We start from the raw sequence: 17,371 nt of genomic DNA, 5'->3' as shown, positions 1-17,371 counted from the left end.
AACAGTAATGAAAACAGAGCATTCTTCTAAATTGTTCTTTTGCTTTCGACATTAACATGGTATCAGAGCTTCTATTATCTTCTTAATGGAGTAGACCTCAGCAATCAACAATGGAGGTTCGTCGATTCCTCCAAGTTTGTGTCAACAAACGGGTTTACCTCACAACACTACTAATCTTCCTAAGAGTAGTCTTGTCTCTTTCTCTCACTCGTTCTCTGTTCGACTCGATGAGTTCAACTACCTGCCATGGAAGCATCAGGTTCTTGCCGCCATTAAGGGGAGTCGACTACAAAAGTTTCTTGATCTTAACCTTACTCCACTGCAGTATCTCACAGAAGAAGATCGGTGTGCAAATAGACTGAGTCCAAAATATGAAGATCAGGAGCAACAGGACAACATTCTCGTGCCATGGCTTCTCTCATCCATGTTTGAGAAAGTGCTCCTAAGAATGGTAGGATCTATTTCTACAGCTCAGATTTGGATCGATCTTCGAGAATATTACACTTCTCTCAATCGTGCCAAGATCGATCAATACAAAACTCTACTTTGCAACACTAAATAACAGTCTCCATTGAGTGATTTTCTTCTCAAGATCAAGAGTATCATTGATACTCTTGCATCTATAGGTCATCCAACTACATCACAAGATCACATTGAAGCGATCATCAATGGTTTACCAACTGAATACAATGTTTTCATTATCTCTGTCAATACTAGAACAGATGCATATAATGTTGTTGTGATTGAGGCACTGTTAATGGCTCAAGAAGTTCAGTTGGACAAAGCTGCAAAAGAACTTGATATTGCTAAAGTTGAAGCAAATATGGCTCTCACCAAGAATCAAATAGGTTGAGGTCAATGTTCTCAACCTTTTTCTCCATTTTCTTCTAGATTTGGTTCTATGTCAAAAGGCAATGGTGCAACCTTTGCCATGATGCAGTCCACCCCACCTGGTCACTTTGCTTCCGCATCCAGAAGTTCTATGCCACCATCAGGAGGCCAATTTGGAAATTTTAGAGGAGGTTTCTTTGGTGGTCATGGCCTTACTACAGTTTGGGGTCAAAAACCACAATGTCAGTTGTGCCACAAGCTTGGATGCACTATTCAACAATGTTTACCACTTTGATAAGTCGTTTTCAAGGCATGAATCTTTTCAAAACATTGCTAGAAATGCCACTGCCAACATACCTGAGATGCAAGCCTACTATGCTACACCAGAAGTGGTCAATGATCCTAACTGGTACCCAGATTCAGGAGCTACACATCACCTTATTCCAAATGAATAGAATCTTACCTCTAGCAGTACCTATAATGGTGATCAGCAGGCTCACATGGGCAATGGAGCAGGTTTGTGTATTCAAAACATTGGTCATTTCTTCATTTACTTCCCCTTATCACTCTCATAATCTTGTGCTCAATAATTTATTGCATGTTCTTGATATAACCTAAAACCTTCTTAGTATGTCTCAGTTTTCCCAAGATAATGGGGTTTTCTTTAAGTTTCACCCCTTTCACTGTCTTGTCAAGGATCGGGTTACTTTGAAGACTTTGCTTGTTGGGAAGCTTGAAAAAGGTCTCTACTAATTTGATTCAAATCAACTGAATTTTCTCAACACTCACAAGCAGACCTCTCTGCCTCAATCCACCAACATCAAGTCTACTCTTGATAGCACTCAATGTAATTCAAGTACCTTGTTTGAACAAAATAGCATTTTTTCTTTGTGGCATAAAAGACATGGCCACGCTCATTCTAGAATTGTTCAACAAGTACTTAACTCTTGTAATATCAAACTTAGCAATATAAATAATGAATCTTTTACTCAACTTTGCACTGCATGTTGCCTTGGGAAGCTTCACAAACTTCTATTCCCTACATCCACAATTGTCTATACTCAGCCATTGCAACTGTTGTATTCTGGTTTATAGGGTCTTGTCCCTATTAATTCTTCATCTAGGTATAGATATACATTAGTTTTCTTGATTCTTTCTCTAGGCACACATGGATATACATGTTGAGAACCAAAAATGAAGCCCTATCTACATTCATTACTTTTAAAAACAAAGTTGAGCTTCAACTAGGCTTACCCATTAAGAAAATACAATCTGAATGGGGAGGAGAATACTAATCATTTACCCAATTTCTGCAACAATCTAATATTGTTCACAAAATCTCTTTCCCTCACTCACATGAACAAAATGCAGTTGTGGAGAGAAAACATAGGAACATTGTTGAGAGTGGATTAACTCTTCTAGCTTAGGCTAGTATGCCTCTTAAATTCTGGGATGAGGCAGGTCTGCTGCATTTCTCATCAATAGAATGCCCTCTCCACTTCTCAACAATTTCTCTCCTCTAAAAGTTCTTTTCAATGTCAAACCATATTACTCTTCCCTTAAGGTGTTTGGTTGCTTATGTTATACAAATCTTAGACCCGATAATAAGGTTAAACTGTTGGAATTTATGCCCTAAATAAAACTCAATTTCAATGTAATCTTTATCCTTTAAATATCAATAAAGAAACAGAAGTATTTTCATCACCGATATGTGTGTCATTTGGTTCATGTTATCATTTATTTGTTTATTTGATTTATAAATTCATCCAAATCCTTATCACATTTATATTCTTGTTTATTGTGTCGTCAGCATTGTGGAAAGTAATCAAGATTGTGTGATTAAATATATATTCCTAGAATTATTAGTACACAGGGTTTAACTGATATGACAATCTACAACATAGTTTACTTGCACCTTGGATAAGTGCTATGTTCTTTCCAGGGCATTGGTTAAAGTAAAGCTTGGGTTGGATGCATGGAGTATGCATCGGAAGGGACCGATATTGAACCTTTGTATAGATATGATAATTTACCGTAATATCTATTCAATTCAATATCACCTAGTTGATCCTAAATCAAATGATCTTAATCCTGACATGGTTAGGTTCGATCTCAAGAGTATTATACATGTTCTTTGATTTGTTAGTTAAGCCTACTTTTGGGTCAAGGAGATACGTACATTTTGGGAACATGGTAGTGCAATTGAGTGGGAGCGCTAAACATAGATATGGAATCTATAGCTTCTTTCTAGACATAGAAGTGAAATGATGATTTCCTTCGAGCTTGGCTAAATAGAGATAAATGGTTGAGTACTCATTTCAGTGATTATGTTTACTTCACTGAAATATCGTTTATAGGTGGCTAAGTATTTTAAGGATAAAATACATTGAAGGGTGTAACGGTAATTTAATCCCTATACAATGTAGATCATCTATAGAGGATCATTGATTATTGAAATTATAACAATGGATAACTAATAGCGTATCTATATCGTGGAACATATAGAGCATTCTATATAACTGAGAGTTCAATTCCAAGTTCTATGAGTGGATGCAACAAGGAATTAATAAGTCAGTGAATTTACTTGGTAAGTTCTGGGTCTGCTTATTGGAAGCTCAGATATATAGGCCCATGGTCCCCATACTAGTTGAGACAATACTACTTGTAAGACTCAGTCAATTGATTTTGATTAATCAATTATAATTCTAAAATTAGACTATGTCTAGTTTATGAATTTTCACTAAGCAAGGGCTTAATTGTGAAGAAAGAGTTTCTAGGGTTTATTTGTTAATTGAGAGACTTTGATTAGTCTAATTAATAAATATATTAAGTTAAAATATTATTTAATAATTAATTTTTAGTTATTAAATAATTAGAATTGGCATGTAAATGGTTAAATTGGAAAATTAACGTTTTTGAGAAAATGAGATGGAGAAATGACAAAATGGCAAAATTGCAAAGTGGGGCCCATTATCCACATCATGGCCGGCCACTTAAAGAGCATATGTACCATTTATTTTTATTATTATTTTAATGCCGAATAAATCTAACCTAACCCTAGGGAGTTTCCTATAAATAGGTAGTGATGGCTTTAGGAAAAAGATGATGGATCTCATTCCTTCAGATAAAAATTCAAAGCCTTCTTCCTATATCCTAGCCGCCACCTTCTCTCTCTTTTTCGTCTCTTCTAAACCGAGCCTATAGTGAATGAGTGAGTGCCCACACACATTAAGTGGTATCTCAATCATAGTGTGTAAGACTGTGAAGAATCCAGATTCAAGAAAAGGACATTCGGGCTCAGATCTTGGTGATACTCTACTACAAAAAGGATACAAGGGTTAGAGATCTGAGCGGAAGGAGACATTATATTCCTTTGCAACCACTGTAAGGTTTCTAATACTTTATATGTGTTTATTTCATATCGTTTTAGAAGTTCATATTTAGGATGTTAAATAACATACTTGTTAGTAAATCTAATTCCAACAACTGGCCTCAGAGCCATGGTAATTGATTTACTTTCAAGAAATTTTGACTTAAAACGATTGTGTGTGATTTGGATGGTTTCATGTTGATTTGTGTGTTATTTGATGATTGAATGATGTTTGTGAAATTTTTTATGAAAAATAATTGAATTTTCGTTCTGGAATTATTTTTGTTGGATAGTTTGGAAAAAATTAAGCAATTCCCTTTTTTTACAGAACTTGATTTCGATTTTATTTGAATTAGTTATGATTTTTTGAAAATAAAAAAAATATCAGGGGTGCATCACCCGCACTTACGCGCACGGATTCACCATTTTCTCGGACGCGTGCGGCTTCGGACAGCCTGATGTCCGAGTTTTCTCGGTCTGTGGGCGGATTGTCTGAAGCTTGACGCAAGGCGCGCATGCAGCCTCTCCTGCGCTGTGCTTTCTCGGTCAGGCAGCCCCAAACGTGCGTGCGGATGGTATGCACTGCATACCATCCGTACCACATGCAATTTTTTCATGTTTTTTCATGGAATTAACTTCGGATTTTTTGTGTAGTTTTGTATTTTGATTTTTACTTTTCAAATTTCAAATCTAATAATCATTTAAAAAAAAATTAATTTAAGATATTAATGAAATTTGAATTTGAAATAGGTAAAAATCTATTTTTTTTTGCTTAATTAATTATCTTATTTTTAAAATTGATTATTTTATCTTATTTTAAATTTAAGGTCATATATTAATATTTTTTAAATTATTTTATTTTTTATAGTAAATTGGCCTTATTTAAAATTTAAAATAAGATTTGTTTAATCATGATATTTTGAATAGAAATAGGATATTATGCTAACTTTTAAATTTTGTTATTTTTTTTATTTAAATTAAATTATAAATCAAAAAAATGATCTTAAATTATCATTTTATTTTATAGAATATTTAATTTTTTAAAATAACATGAAATTTGAAAGGTAGTTAGCATTTTTTTTGAAAAAGATATTAGGTTAGTTGAAACCTAATTTTTCAAAATTATAAGTTTAATTTTAAATTTTTTATTTATTTATTTAACCGAAAAATATTTTTTTATTATTTATTATTTTCGAAAATTATTAAATAAATTAATTAATTTAAAATTAAATAAATCCTATATCAAACTATCCAACTTGTTGTAGGAATATGTGTTTTATCTTCTTTGTAAGTTTTATAAAACCTATTATTGCTTGATGTAAATTGTCATGGTTAACTTGTTGACAGATCCAATGATCTGATTTTAACCCATGGTGCAATTGTCAATAGGTCATGACAATAATTTGTAACAGGTAAATTTTACATTCTTCTTTCATCTGTGTATGACCTTGTAACATGATAGGATCCATCTAAATCTGTGTGCGTGTATGAGCGTATATGTTTACTTTGTGTTTAGATGCATATAGGTAGTTCATTTAATTTTTTTAATTAAAATGGACTAGGTTGCTAAATAAAATGTCACACCATGATAGATTTTATTTAGGCTCATTTAGTTTTTGGGCCTATTCAAATAATAACAGTTGTTCATTTTAAGGTTAAATTCCTCCCTTTTGGCCTTGTGTGAGAGTTAGGGCGCCAATAGCAGTGGGTACGACATACTGAACCCAGCCCTCCATCACATGAACAACCCCAACTGTGAAGGCCCATTTGCCTGATTTGAATAACTGTACTAGGTTAATTAAATTAGTTTAACCTAATAAAATTGATTAGCAACATAATTAATTTCAAAATAAATAGAATTATTTTTCATTCGTATATTTTGAAATTAATTTAAGAAAAACACACTTAGTTTAATGAAATTAGTTCAAGATAAACTATATGTATTTTTCTTGTATTTAATTAAATATAGAATTATAACTAACTAGATTCCTTCTGAAGCTTATTTTTTTTTATTTCATTAAATATTCCTATTTAAGTTGTAAATTAGTTATTTCTAACTAATTTTTTTTATCAACTTAAATTTGAATATCTTTTGAATTTCAAAATTAAGTTGAGGAATTCTAGGAATTAGTTATTGAAGATTCTTAGGATATTTTTTAAGTTGAAAATTTGTTAAATTTTGGATCAACTTAAAATGGAATATTTTTCAAATTAAGTAGTTACAACTTAATTTGTTATTTAATTAAATTTTGTTTGAAAATAATTTAAGTTGGAAATTTAGTTATTCTAGAACAACTTAAATTAGATATTTTCTTTTTTTTTTGTAAAAAAATAGATATTTTTAAAAGTTTATTTTATTATAATTTAATTATTTATTTAATTTTGAATTTTATATTTTATATAATTTTCGAAAATTAAATAATTGAAAATTTTAATTAAAGTTGGAAATTTTTTTAAAAAATTAATTTTTTTTTGGACCAACTTTAATTTATAATTTCATTATTAAAATATAGAATAAAATAAATGATTAAATAAAAATACATTTTAAATAATGAGCTTTAATCAAGAGACATTCGATCTCCATTGTTGGTTCTACATAGTTCTTGTTTTAGTAACTAATCCTAGGAATCATCAAAAGACCATAACCACAATCATACATCTATGACATTTACATCTTGTTCATAGTGGTATTAACAAGATTATTCTATGTAAAGAGAAAATATGCGAATATCCACTTGGAAGTGTGTCCATTTGTATTCAAACATATGGATGCACATTTAGGGGTGGATATGAGTTATCGTTAAATTTTTAAATTCTTAGACAATCACTCTAGAATATACCTTATGCAAAGAAATTTGAAATGTTTTAGAAATTTCATGAATTTCTAGCAATGGTGAAAACAATTAAGGTAGATGGTTAAAGATCTTGTGAACTGATAGGGGTGGAGAAATATTTGTTTATGTAGTTCAAAGATCATTAAGTTGAACTTTGAATTGTCTCCAAACTTACCTCTCTAGAAATTCGGATTGCATATTGATGAGAATGAAAGGTCTATGATTAGTTACTAGCAGCCACCTGAGTCCTTCTAGGGAAATGCCTTAGAGATAGCAAACGACATTCTATGTCGTCCCATCTAAGTCTGATCTCAAGAAAACCTCAGAATGATAGAATGGTCGTTAACTTAGCATACACCATTACTACATTCTGGAATGCCCTGATCATGAACTTAAGGAAAGCCAAAACTGCTAACTAAGGTTTGCATATCTAATAGTTGTTCTAAAGTGATTAGGGGTGGACCACCCTATGGTCATTAAGATAAGAAAGTGTTTGTTTCAACGAATACTGCTTTTCTAAGAACATGACTAAATATGAAAATAAAGTAGCAAAGCAGAGGAGATAATATTTGATTTAATCTCAAAGTGTTCTATCATCTTATTCTATATAAGACTGTCCTACTGCCTCTATTGTATTGACACAATCGATGAGGTCAATACCGTTGATGTTCCTAGACAAAATTCACGATACCTTGTCGTTGTGGGAGGGTTTTAAGGAACTCACCCTGTTACGACTGGGAAAACTCTTGTGATAGTAATTCATTGTTAGTTTAAACAAGCAATGGATAGTCCTAATAAGGAACTGAGAATCAAAACCAAGAGAACTATGGTTAAAACTATTCACATGAAGCAACCAAAAGTTTTCTATTACAAGGACAAGAAGGGAAATTCTGATAATAAGTCTATTCAATGGACTTAAGAAAACTTTCCGATCCTAGTATCATAGTTTTGAGATTATCTAAACCTATGGCTTGTGGTATACCTGGTAATTTACTTACTTTAGTGCAAGCAACTTACTCTAGTAAGATGCTAAAGCATTTTCCCATTGGCTAACTCTAAAGGAAGTCTTTTGACTCCTAGACATAGAATTTATTTATCTAAGGAATAGTTTCAACTATTCCAAAAAAGACAAAGGCCAAGGAAATAATTCCTTAGGCATCGATAGTGAGTGGTCTCATGTATGCTCTGGTATGCATTAGACTATACACCTACTGTTGAGTGGGAATTATGAGTAGGTATTAGTTTAATCTAGGAAAGAAATATTGGAAGACAATAAAATAAATCTTAAGATTAAAAAAGGACCTATATGTTAGTCTACAAGGGTGATTATTTAAAACCCTTTACAATACATTGACTCAGATTTCTAGATTTACATTGAAGCTAGAAAGTCTAAATCTGGGATGATGATTACTCTCGGGGTGGAGCAGTGATTTATGAGAAGTGTAAAAACCTATCTGGAGTCTCTAACTCTACCGGTGAGACTGAATATTAAAGTGGCCCAAAAGGCTACTAAACAATTATTCAGCCTAAGGCAAGTTCTATATAGTTCGTGGAGTTATTCTAGTCATGGATTAACTACTAGTTTTACTTCTTGATAACACATATATAGTTGCCAAATAGTAAAGAATCCAACACCCTAAGAGGAGTAAACATATAGAGAGGAATTTCACAATATCAAGGATTTTGTGACTAAGGATGATGTAATTGTAGAAAAGGTTCATACTGAATCAAACCTGTCAGATCCTATTACAATAATAATACTACATACTACACTTGATCTGGACATCAAGATGATGAGATTAATTGAAATGTACTTTTAGTTTTACATTAGTGCAAGTGGGAGTTTGTTGAGATTTTATGCTCTAAATAAAACTCATTTCAATATAATCAGATTTACTAATTAATAAAAGATTAGAAATTATTTTATGTTGCATGGTTGACATGATTAATTTTATGATTATATGTTTAATATATAAATTCTATAAAATTATGAACATATAGTTATACATGATTATAGTGTTGTCTACACAGTGAAAAATAATCATAATTATATAGTTCAAACTATTTAGCCTCACGATTTATCAGTGCACTGGATTTACACTAACATGATAAGTAGTGATGTGGTTTACTTACACTTATATATGTGGAATATTCTTTCCAGGACATTAGCAAAGTAAAATAGTATCGGATGTATCAACTGTACATCGGACTGGACCGATATTGACAGTAAAAAAAATATCATAAACTTACTATTATGTCTTTTCTAAGTCAATGTCACTTAGTTGATCTTAGGTCAATTGATCTCAATCCTGAGATGGTTAAGTTCTAGCTTAACTGTACTATACGTGCTCTTTGACTTGTTCATTACAGTTGCCAATAGGGTTGGCCTAATACTTGCATCTTGGGAACTCAGTGGTTCAATTGAATGGGAGTGTTAATCATAGATATGGAATCTATATCTTCTATTAGAAATGAAACGATGGTTTCATTAAAGCTTGGCTTAATGTGATACATGATAGAGCGCTCATTTTAGTAATTATATTAGATTACTGAAATATCATTTATAAGTAGCTAAGTGTTTTAAGGATAAAATACATTGGAGGGTAGAACGGTATATTTGTCCATACTCAATGTAAACCATCTATAGAAGATCATTGACTATTTAGATTGTAAATAATGGATAATTCATAATGTATCTATATTTAGTATATAGAGTGTTCTATGTAATCAAGAGTGCAATTCTGAATCTATAATGGAGTCAAGAGGAATTAATGAGCTAGGAAATTTACTTAGTAAATTTCGGATCTACTTATTAGGAGCTTGGTTACATAGGCCCATGGTCCCCATATTATATGAGATAATATCATCTTGTAGACTCAACTAATTGATTATATCAGTCAATTAGAATTCAAAAAAAAAAAAAACTATGCCTTATTTGAGAATTTTTACCAAGTTTGACATTTTTAAGAAGAAAAGAGAAATAAGGGTTTATTTGTTAATTAATACACTTTGTGGGTCTAAATTATAAATATGTTTAAATTATATTTTATTTGATAATTATTTATAATTATTAAAATAAAATTTGTATTTAAATAATTAGATGAGAAAAGTGTTAAAATTAGAAAAAGACACTTTTATTTCATTAGTTGAAATAAAGTAGCGAAAATCTAACTCTAAAACCCGTATATTTGACCCTAAAAAGAAGATTCAGCCCAAGTCTTTATTTCAAGCCCAATCTCATCTAACCTAGCCCTAAGTTAAGCCTATATAAAGAAAATGATGAAAAGAGAGAATTAACCTAAGTTTTCATTGTCAGATTACTCTCTTCTCTTCTTTCTTTGTATATTTCGAAAATCATAAAGTTTCTCTCTCAAAAATATTGTTCCAAAGGTGTTTGAGTATCAGCCCACACTGTTCAAGGTGATACTCAAGCCTATGTGGAAGACTGTGATGAAAACCATCGAAGGAGGAGAAGATTTAGGTTCAGATCTTGATAATGCTCTGCTACTGACAGGAATCAAGGGTTAGAGATCTGAACAGAAGGAGTCATATTATTCCACTGTCATCACTGTAAGGATTACTTAATCCCTAATGTGTTTATTTATTATTTTTAGGAATTTTATATTTAGGGTGTTAGATTATAAAATTATAAACATGCATGTTAGTAAATCTAGGTCATGGTAAAATATTTTCTAACAAAAACTACCCTGATCTTTGAGCTTTGGGGGTAGTTTCTTCTGTAAGATAGAACTGCACTCCTCAGTAAGTGCTATAGTCTTATAATCATCCAATCTCTTTTTCTTTGATAAGAATTCCTTCATAAACTTTACATAACTTGACATTTGTTCAAGTTCCTCGACAAAAGATAGGTTAGTGTGAAGCTTCCAAAAAATATCAAGAAACTTCAAAAACTACTTGTCAAGTTTCTTCTTTTGAAGTCACTGAGGATATGGAATCTTGATGTGGTGGTCATAATTAATTGGTGTCTGCTTTTTCTCAAGGTTCTTAGTAACCTTGTAATCCTATAGAACATCCTTCTCAACCTTGGTATTTTGTGCAAGAATAAGCTTCTTGATTGGCTCTTCTAACTCTTTACCACGAGTGATTGCACTGCAGTTATCTTTAGGATTTACCTTTGTATTACTTAGAAGATTTCCTTGAGGTCTATTATGAAGCATATTAGCTAGTTGCCCCACTTGTGTTTCAAGATTTTTGATGGATGCTCTTGGCTCAGTCATAAACTAAGTTTGTATATTGGTGAGAGTAAGAAAAGCAGCTTGTAGATCAATTACTAGAGCAAGTGGAGCTTGAAAATTTTACTGCTAAGAATAGAAGCTTGGTTTTGAAATTGAGGTTGCTGCCCCTGGTTATTTCCCCATCAATTATTAAATGAGTTGATCAAGAAGGGTTTGTTGAATTGCCTCTAGAAGTTAGAAATTACTTGCACTTGAGCAAGAGTCATCACAACATCTTCAGTTGATTCACACTTGTCAAAAGTGTGTGGTCCTCCACAAATCTTACACCTAGTTTGTACAACTTTGGCAACTTCAATTGTCTTTTGTAATTGCTTAGTGAGAGTAGCTACTTGAGTTGTCGAATCGGTAATGACATCCAATTCATAAGTACTAGCTTTCTTCTTCCCAGTTTCTCTTTCATTGGACCATTGATGGTTGTTCATTGACATATCTTCAAGTAATTCATAACCTCCAGTTGTGCTTTTACTCATGAAGTGTCTCTAAATGCAACATCGATGATAGTCCTAGTAGTAGGACATAAACATGTATAAAAGTTTTGAACTACCATCCACTGCTCCATACCATGGTGAGTGAATCTTCTCAATAGGTCTTTAAATTGCTCCTGAGCTTCATACTGTTGGGTTTTATGCCATAAATAAAACTCATTTCAATATAATCAGATTTACTTATTAATAAAGATCAGAAATAACATTTAATGTTGCATGGTTCACATGATTTATTTCATGATTATATATATAATGTATAAATTCTATTTAAGTCCAGAACATATGAATTTGTTAATGATTATAGTGTTGTCAGCACAGTGGAATATAATATTGATTATATGTTCGAAAGTTTATTCCCTGATTTGTCAGAATACTGGATTTAGACTGACATGATAATCAGCAATAGGTATTCTTACACCTTGGATAAGTGTTATGTCCTTTCCAGGACATTGGCAAAGTTTACCAGTATCAGATGTATGGAGTATACATCGGAAGGGACCGATATTGAACTTTGATTAGATATATTAAAATTTACCGTAATATCTATTCAATTCAATATCACCCGTTGATCCTAGGTCAAATGATCTTAATCCTGATATGGTTAGGTTCGATCTCAAGAGTATTATACATGTTCTTTGATTTGTTAGTTAAGCGTACTTTTGAACAGTCAGGGTGATACGTACATTTTGGGAACATGATAGTATAATTGAGTGGGAGCGCTAACATAAATATGGAGTCTATAACTTCTATAAGAATTTAAAAGTGAAACGATGATATCCTTCGAGCTTGGCTAAACAGAGATAAATGGTGGAGATCTCATTTCACTTCGCTGAAATATCATTTATACGGAGCTAAGTGTTTTAAGGATAAAATACATTGAAGGTGTAACGGTAACTTAGTGCCTATTCAATGTAGATCATCTATTAGAGGGTCATTGATCAAATTAGGATTATAACAATGGATAACTAATAGCGTATCTATATCGTGGAACATATAGAGCGTTCTATATGACAGAGAGTGCAATTCCAAGTTCTAAGAGTGGATTCAATAAGGAATTAATAAGTTAAGGAATTTACTTGGTAAATTCGGTTCGACTTATTGGAAGCTCGGAAATATAGGCCCATGGTCCCCATACTAGTTGAGACCATACTGCTTGTAAGACTTAGTTAATTGATTTTAATTAATCAATTACAATTCTAAAGTTAGACTATGTCTACTTTGTGAATTTTCACTAAGCAAGGGAAAAATTGTAAGAAAAGAGATTCTAGGTTTAGTTATTAATTAAGAGACTTTATATGTCTAATTAATAAATATATTAAATGACAATATTATTTAATAATTAATTTTTAGTTATTAAATAATTAGAATTGGCATTTAAATGATTGAATTTGAAAATTAGCATTTTTGAGAAAATGAGATGCAGAAATGATAAAACAGCAAAATTGCATAAGTGAGGCCCATTATTCAAAGCCCATGGTCGGCCACTCTTATAGGCTTTTATCATTTATTTTTCTATTATTTTAATGCCAAATAAATCTAACCTAAACCTATGTGGTTACCTATAACTAGGTAGTGATGGCTTCAGGAAAAGATAACACATCTCATTCCTTCAGAGAAAATCTTCTAGCCGCCACCTTCTCTCTTCTTTTCTTCTTCAATTTCGAAATCCTTGAGTGATAGAGTAGTGCCCACACACATCAAGTGGTATCTCAATCATAGTGTGTAAGACTGTAGGAGATTCCAAACAACAAGAAGGAGAATCAGCATCAAAGGAAGGGGAGAAAGAGATCCAGGTTCAGATCTTGATTATGTTCTGCTACATAAAGGAATCAAGGGCTAGAGATCTGAACGGAAGGAGTCATTATATTCCGCTGCACCCAATGTAAGGTTTCCTAAACTTTATATGTGTTTATTTCATTGTTTTAGAATTCATATTAGGATGTTAATGAAACATACTTGTTAGTAAATCTAGATCCTGGTAAAATATTTCCAACACATACAAAGACTCACCATCATTCTAATAAAAGTTATTTATTTCTCCCTTCAGTTTAGCAACTTTTGAAGGAGGGAAGAATTTAGATAAAAACTTTTAAGCCAGATCTTAACAAGTGACTATAGAATTTTGTTGTAGAGAATTCAACCAACTCTTTGCTCTTTCCTTTAAAGAGAATGGAAAAAGCCTCAGTTTGATAGCATCATCACTCACTCCATTGTATTTGAAAGTGCCACAAAGCTCCAAAAAATTAGTCAAGTGGGTGTGAGAATCTTCAAAAGGCAATCCACTAAATTGGAGAGTATTACACCATTTGTAAAATAGCTGGCTTGATCTTAAAGTTGTTGGCGTCCACTGCTAGTGGTCTTATACAGTTTTGTACCTCCGTCAGAGTAGGGAGTACATAGTCTCACAGGCTCCTTTCAGCATTAGGGTGAGCCTGACCTCCTTGCATAACTCAAGAAATTAGATCATTTCCTTCATTATGCACCATCTTCTTTGATTTCTTTGCTTCTCTCTTGTTCTTTTTTATTTTTCTTGCAAGATTTCTCAATCTAAGGATTCAAAGGAACAAGGCTCTCTGCACCTCTTCTATCGCGCATGTAAACTTGAGATAAGTAAAAATAGCAACTAAACAGGTTAGAAACAAGAGAAAACAAAAATTAAATTAGAATAAAAATATATTAAATTGATATTGATAAATTCAATCCTTGGCAACGACGCCAAAAACTTGTTTGGCAAAATTTATATGCAAGTATACGAAATCGAAACAAGTAATATAATGATAAATAAAGTATCGTTCTCTCGAGGATTGATTATCAATGTCCAATTAATTAATTGTTTGGTTCTATTTGATAAATAATCATTGTTGGATAAAGAGTAAATAAAACAAGCAATAATTAAAATTTTAAAAAATAACAATGATAAAGACAAAGATTATTATGATCCCAAATTATCTTTTATTTTACTTCATAATGTAATACCTAATTTTTCTTCTTCCTAAGTTGAGTTAAGAAGTTTATAATTTGGTTAAGACTTATAAACCCAATCTATATGAAAACTTCTTATATTTCTATGACAAGTTTAATTACAAAGATAATATTAAGCTTCACAACTAGTAAAATAATACAAACAACCTAGGTAATTTCGTTCTAAATCAATTTGCTTACATATCAATTAGAGCACATTCCAATCTTATATTTCAGAATTTTGATTTAAATTCATAAATAATAATTAAAGTTGATCATCAATAATTGCAAAATTAAAATAGATTGTATGAAATTGAATAAAGAGTAGAAGAAGAAATTCAACAATCACATTAATCAATAAAATAAACTTAAGTGGTTCACGTAATAATCCTTAAAAAGAAATTAGCTACTAAATGACATTCTAAAACAAAAGAAATTTAACAAAAGACATAAAAGACAGAGATAAAGGAGAAAGAACACTGCTTGGAGTCATCCACCTGTGCCTTCTACTCTTTGCTCTCCTTCTACACTCAGAATTCCTCTCAATTTTTGAATGGTGTCAAAGCTTTGTCATCAACCCCCCTTTATAATGAAAAAATCCAAGTTTCAAAAAAAAAAAAAAAACACCAAGGCTCCGACCTTACAAGGAATTTCCTCTTTTCTTTGTTGAATTTTCCAGTTTCCCATTTTCAAGATCCTGCTACGATGACTGATAGTATTTTGACCATAACTCTCTCGATATAACTTGAAATTGAAAGATTCAAGATGTTTTAAAAAGATGAAAGAGAGATCTAGAACTTTCTTTAGAAAATTTTTCTTAGAAGTAAATGGATTATAGTTAAAAAAAATTCTTGAAGCTTTAGACTTTATTTTTAATTAGAAACAGAGCATGTTGAACATCAATGACTTAAATTTTTTTCAATTTATTTATGGAAGTGATCACTCTTGACTCTAGATCACAAATTTTGGAGCTAAAAATGTAATCTTTGACCCATTTTAGGCAATAGGAAATCAATCCAAGCAAAAACAAGTTTCATTTCTTTATTATATTTTTTTTTTCTCATTTTTGCTCAAAAATGGCTTGCAAAATACTAAAATTACCAAAGTTAAAGTGTTATAAAAATTAATATAAACCCCAAGATCAATTTGTATATAACATAGAACACAATAATAATATATAATAATTAGGTATGCATACCTGATTGATCCATAGCAATTATCTCAATTCGATCCACAACAATTACTCCAATTCGATAGTGCAATACTATCAACTAAGTCTTCCTCCCTAGATCTCTAAATCAGAAGCAGTTTATTTATCTGATTATCAAAAGGTATACAATTGTGATGAGACAATATGTATTTATAGAGTTAGGGAGGGGACTTAGCTACTAAACCCTAGTTGGGCTGAGCCTGCTCATCAAAGGCTTCAGTCAACTAGAAAAGCCCACACTTCTGCTTCACCTAGACTTTACACACAGATGCTAAGCCCATTAACAATTGATCACCAACAACATGGGCTAACACATCAAAGAACTATCCAATCAACCCAACTTTTAATAAAACTAATAAAATTTAATGTAAGCCCAAATAAAAAGTCTAACATAAAGATCTCCAAATGTTTTTCCTAAAACACTAAAAATAAAGCATAAATCTGCACAATAAAATAATAAAAAGACTAAAACACACTATAAATTCAACTCTCAAAAATACATAAAAATAAAAATAACAGCAACAATTTTGAATGTAATGACAACTACAAGTGAGATACTGCGATGACAATAATTTTGAAATTATATGATGAATTTTCTATAAATTTATCGATTGTTATATTATTTTTTATGAATTCTAATTTAGTTTATTTATGCAAAATATACATTTGAAAACTAACCATTTACTAATAAATGTCTATAAATAAATTACTTAATTAAAAGAGTAATTTGCGGTATAAATACTTAAATTTAATTCCCAGTTATAAATAAATACCTAAGTTTAATTTTTGACGGTAATAATACGTAAGTTATAATTCTGAAACTTCTGTAGGTACATAGCTATTAAGTGTTAAGTAAATCGTCACGTGGCAATCCCTAATAAGTTCAAGTTATTAACTTTTTAGTTTTTTTAAAAAATAGTTTAAATATACCAATAATAAAATGACACGTGGATAATGACTTAATATTTAATGGTTAGGTACATACATAGTTCTAAAAATATAACTTAGGTATTATAATCGCCAAAAATTAAACTTTGGTATTTATTTGCAACTAGGAATTAAACTTAGGTATTTATGCCGCAAATTACTTAGTTAAAAATTATTATTTATTAAGTTTAAAATAATTAAAAAAATTAAGATTTTATAATATTAATTTATTTTGCTTATATTATTAAGAAAATAAGAGTTTACTTATATTATTTTAAAAATATAAAATTTAAAATTTGATATAATTTTTAATTTAATTATTACTAATTAAAATATAACCGCACCCGAAACACAAATTATTTTCTAAATAAATGAATGTGCTTAAAGCGATTTTGAAGTAAACTCAATTAAAATTAATAAAATAAAAGAATTAAAATAAATAAATAAATATATTTAAAGAAAATGCAATCTCCACTTATATGATATACAGTATAACC

Source organism: Cannabis sativa, chromosome 8, assembly GCF_029168945.1.
Source record: "Cannabis sativa cultivar Pink pepper isolate KNU-18-1 chromosome 8, ASM2916894v1, whole genome shotgun sequence".
Taxonomy (NCBI): domain Eukaryota; kingdom Viridiplantae; phylum Streptophyta; class Magnoliopsida; order Rosales; family Cannabaceae; genus Cannabis; species Cannabis sativa.
The sequence above is the reverse complement of the archived record's forward strand: the minus strand, read 5'-3'. Positions refer to the sequence as shown.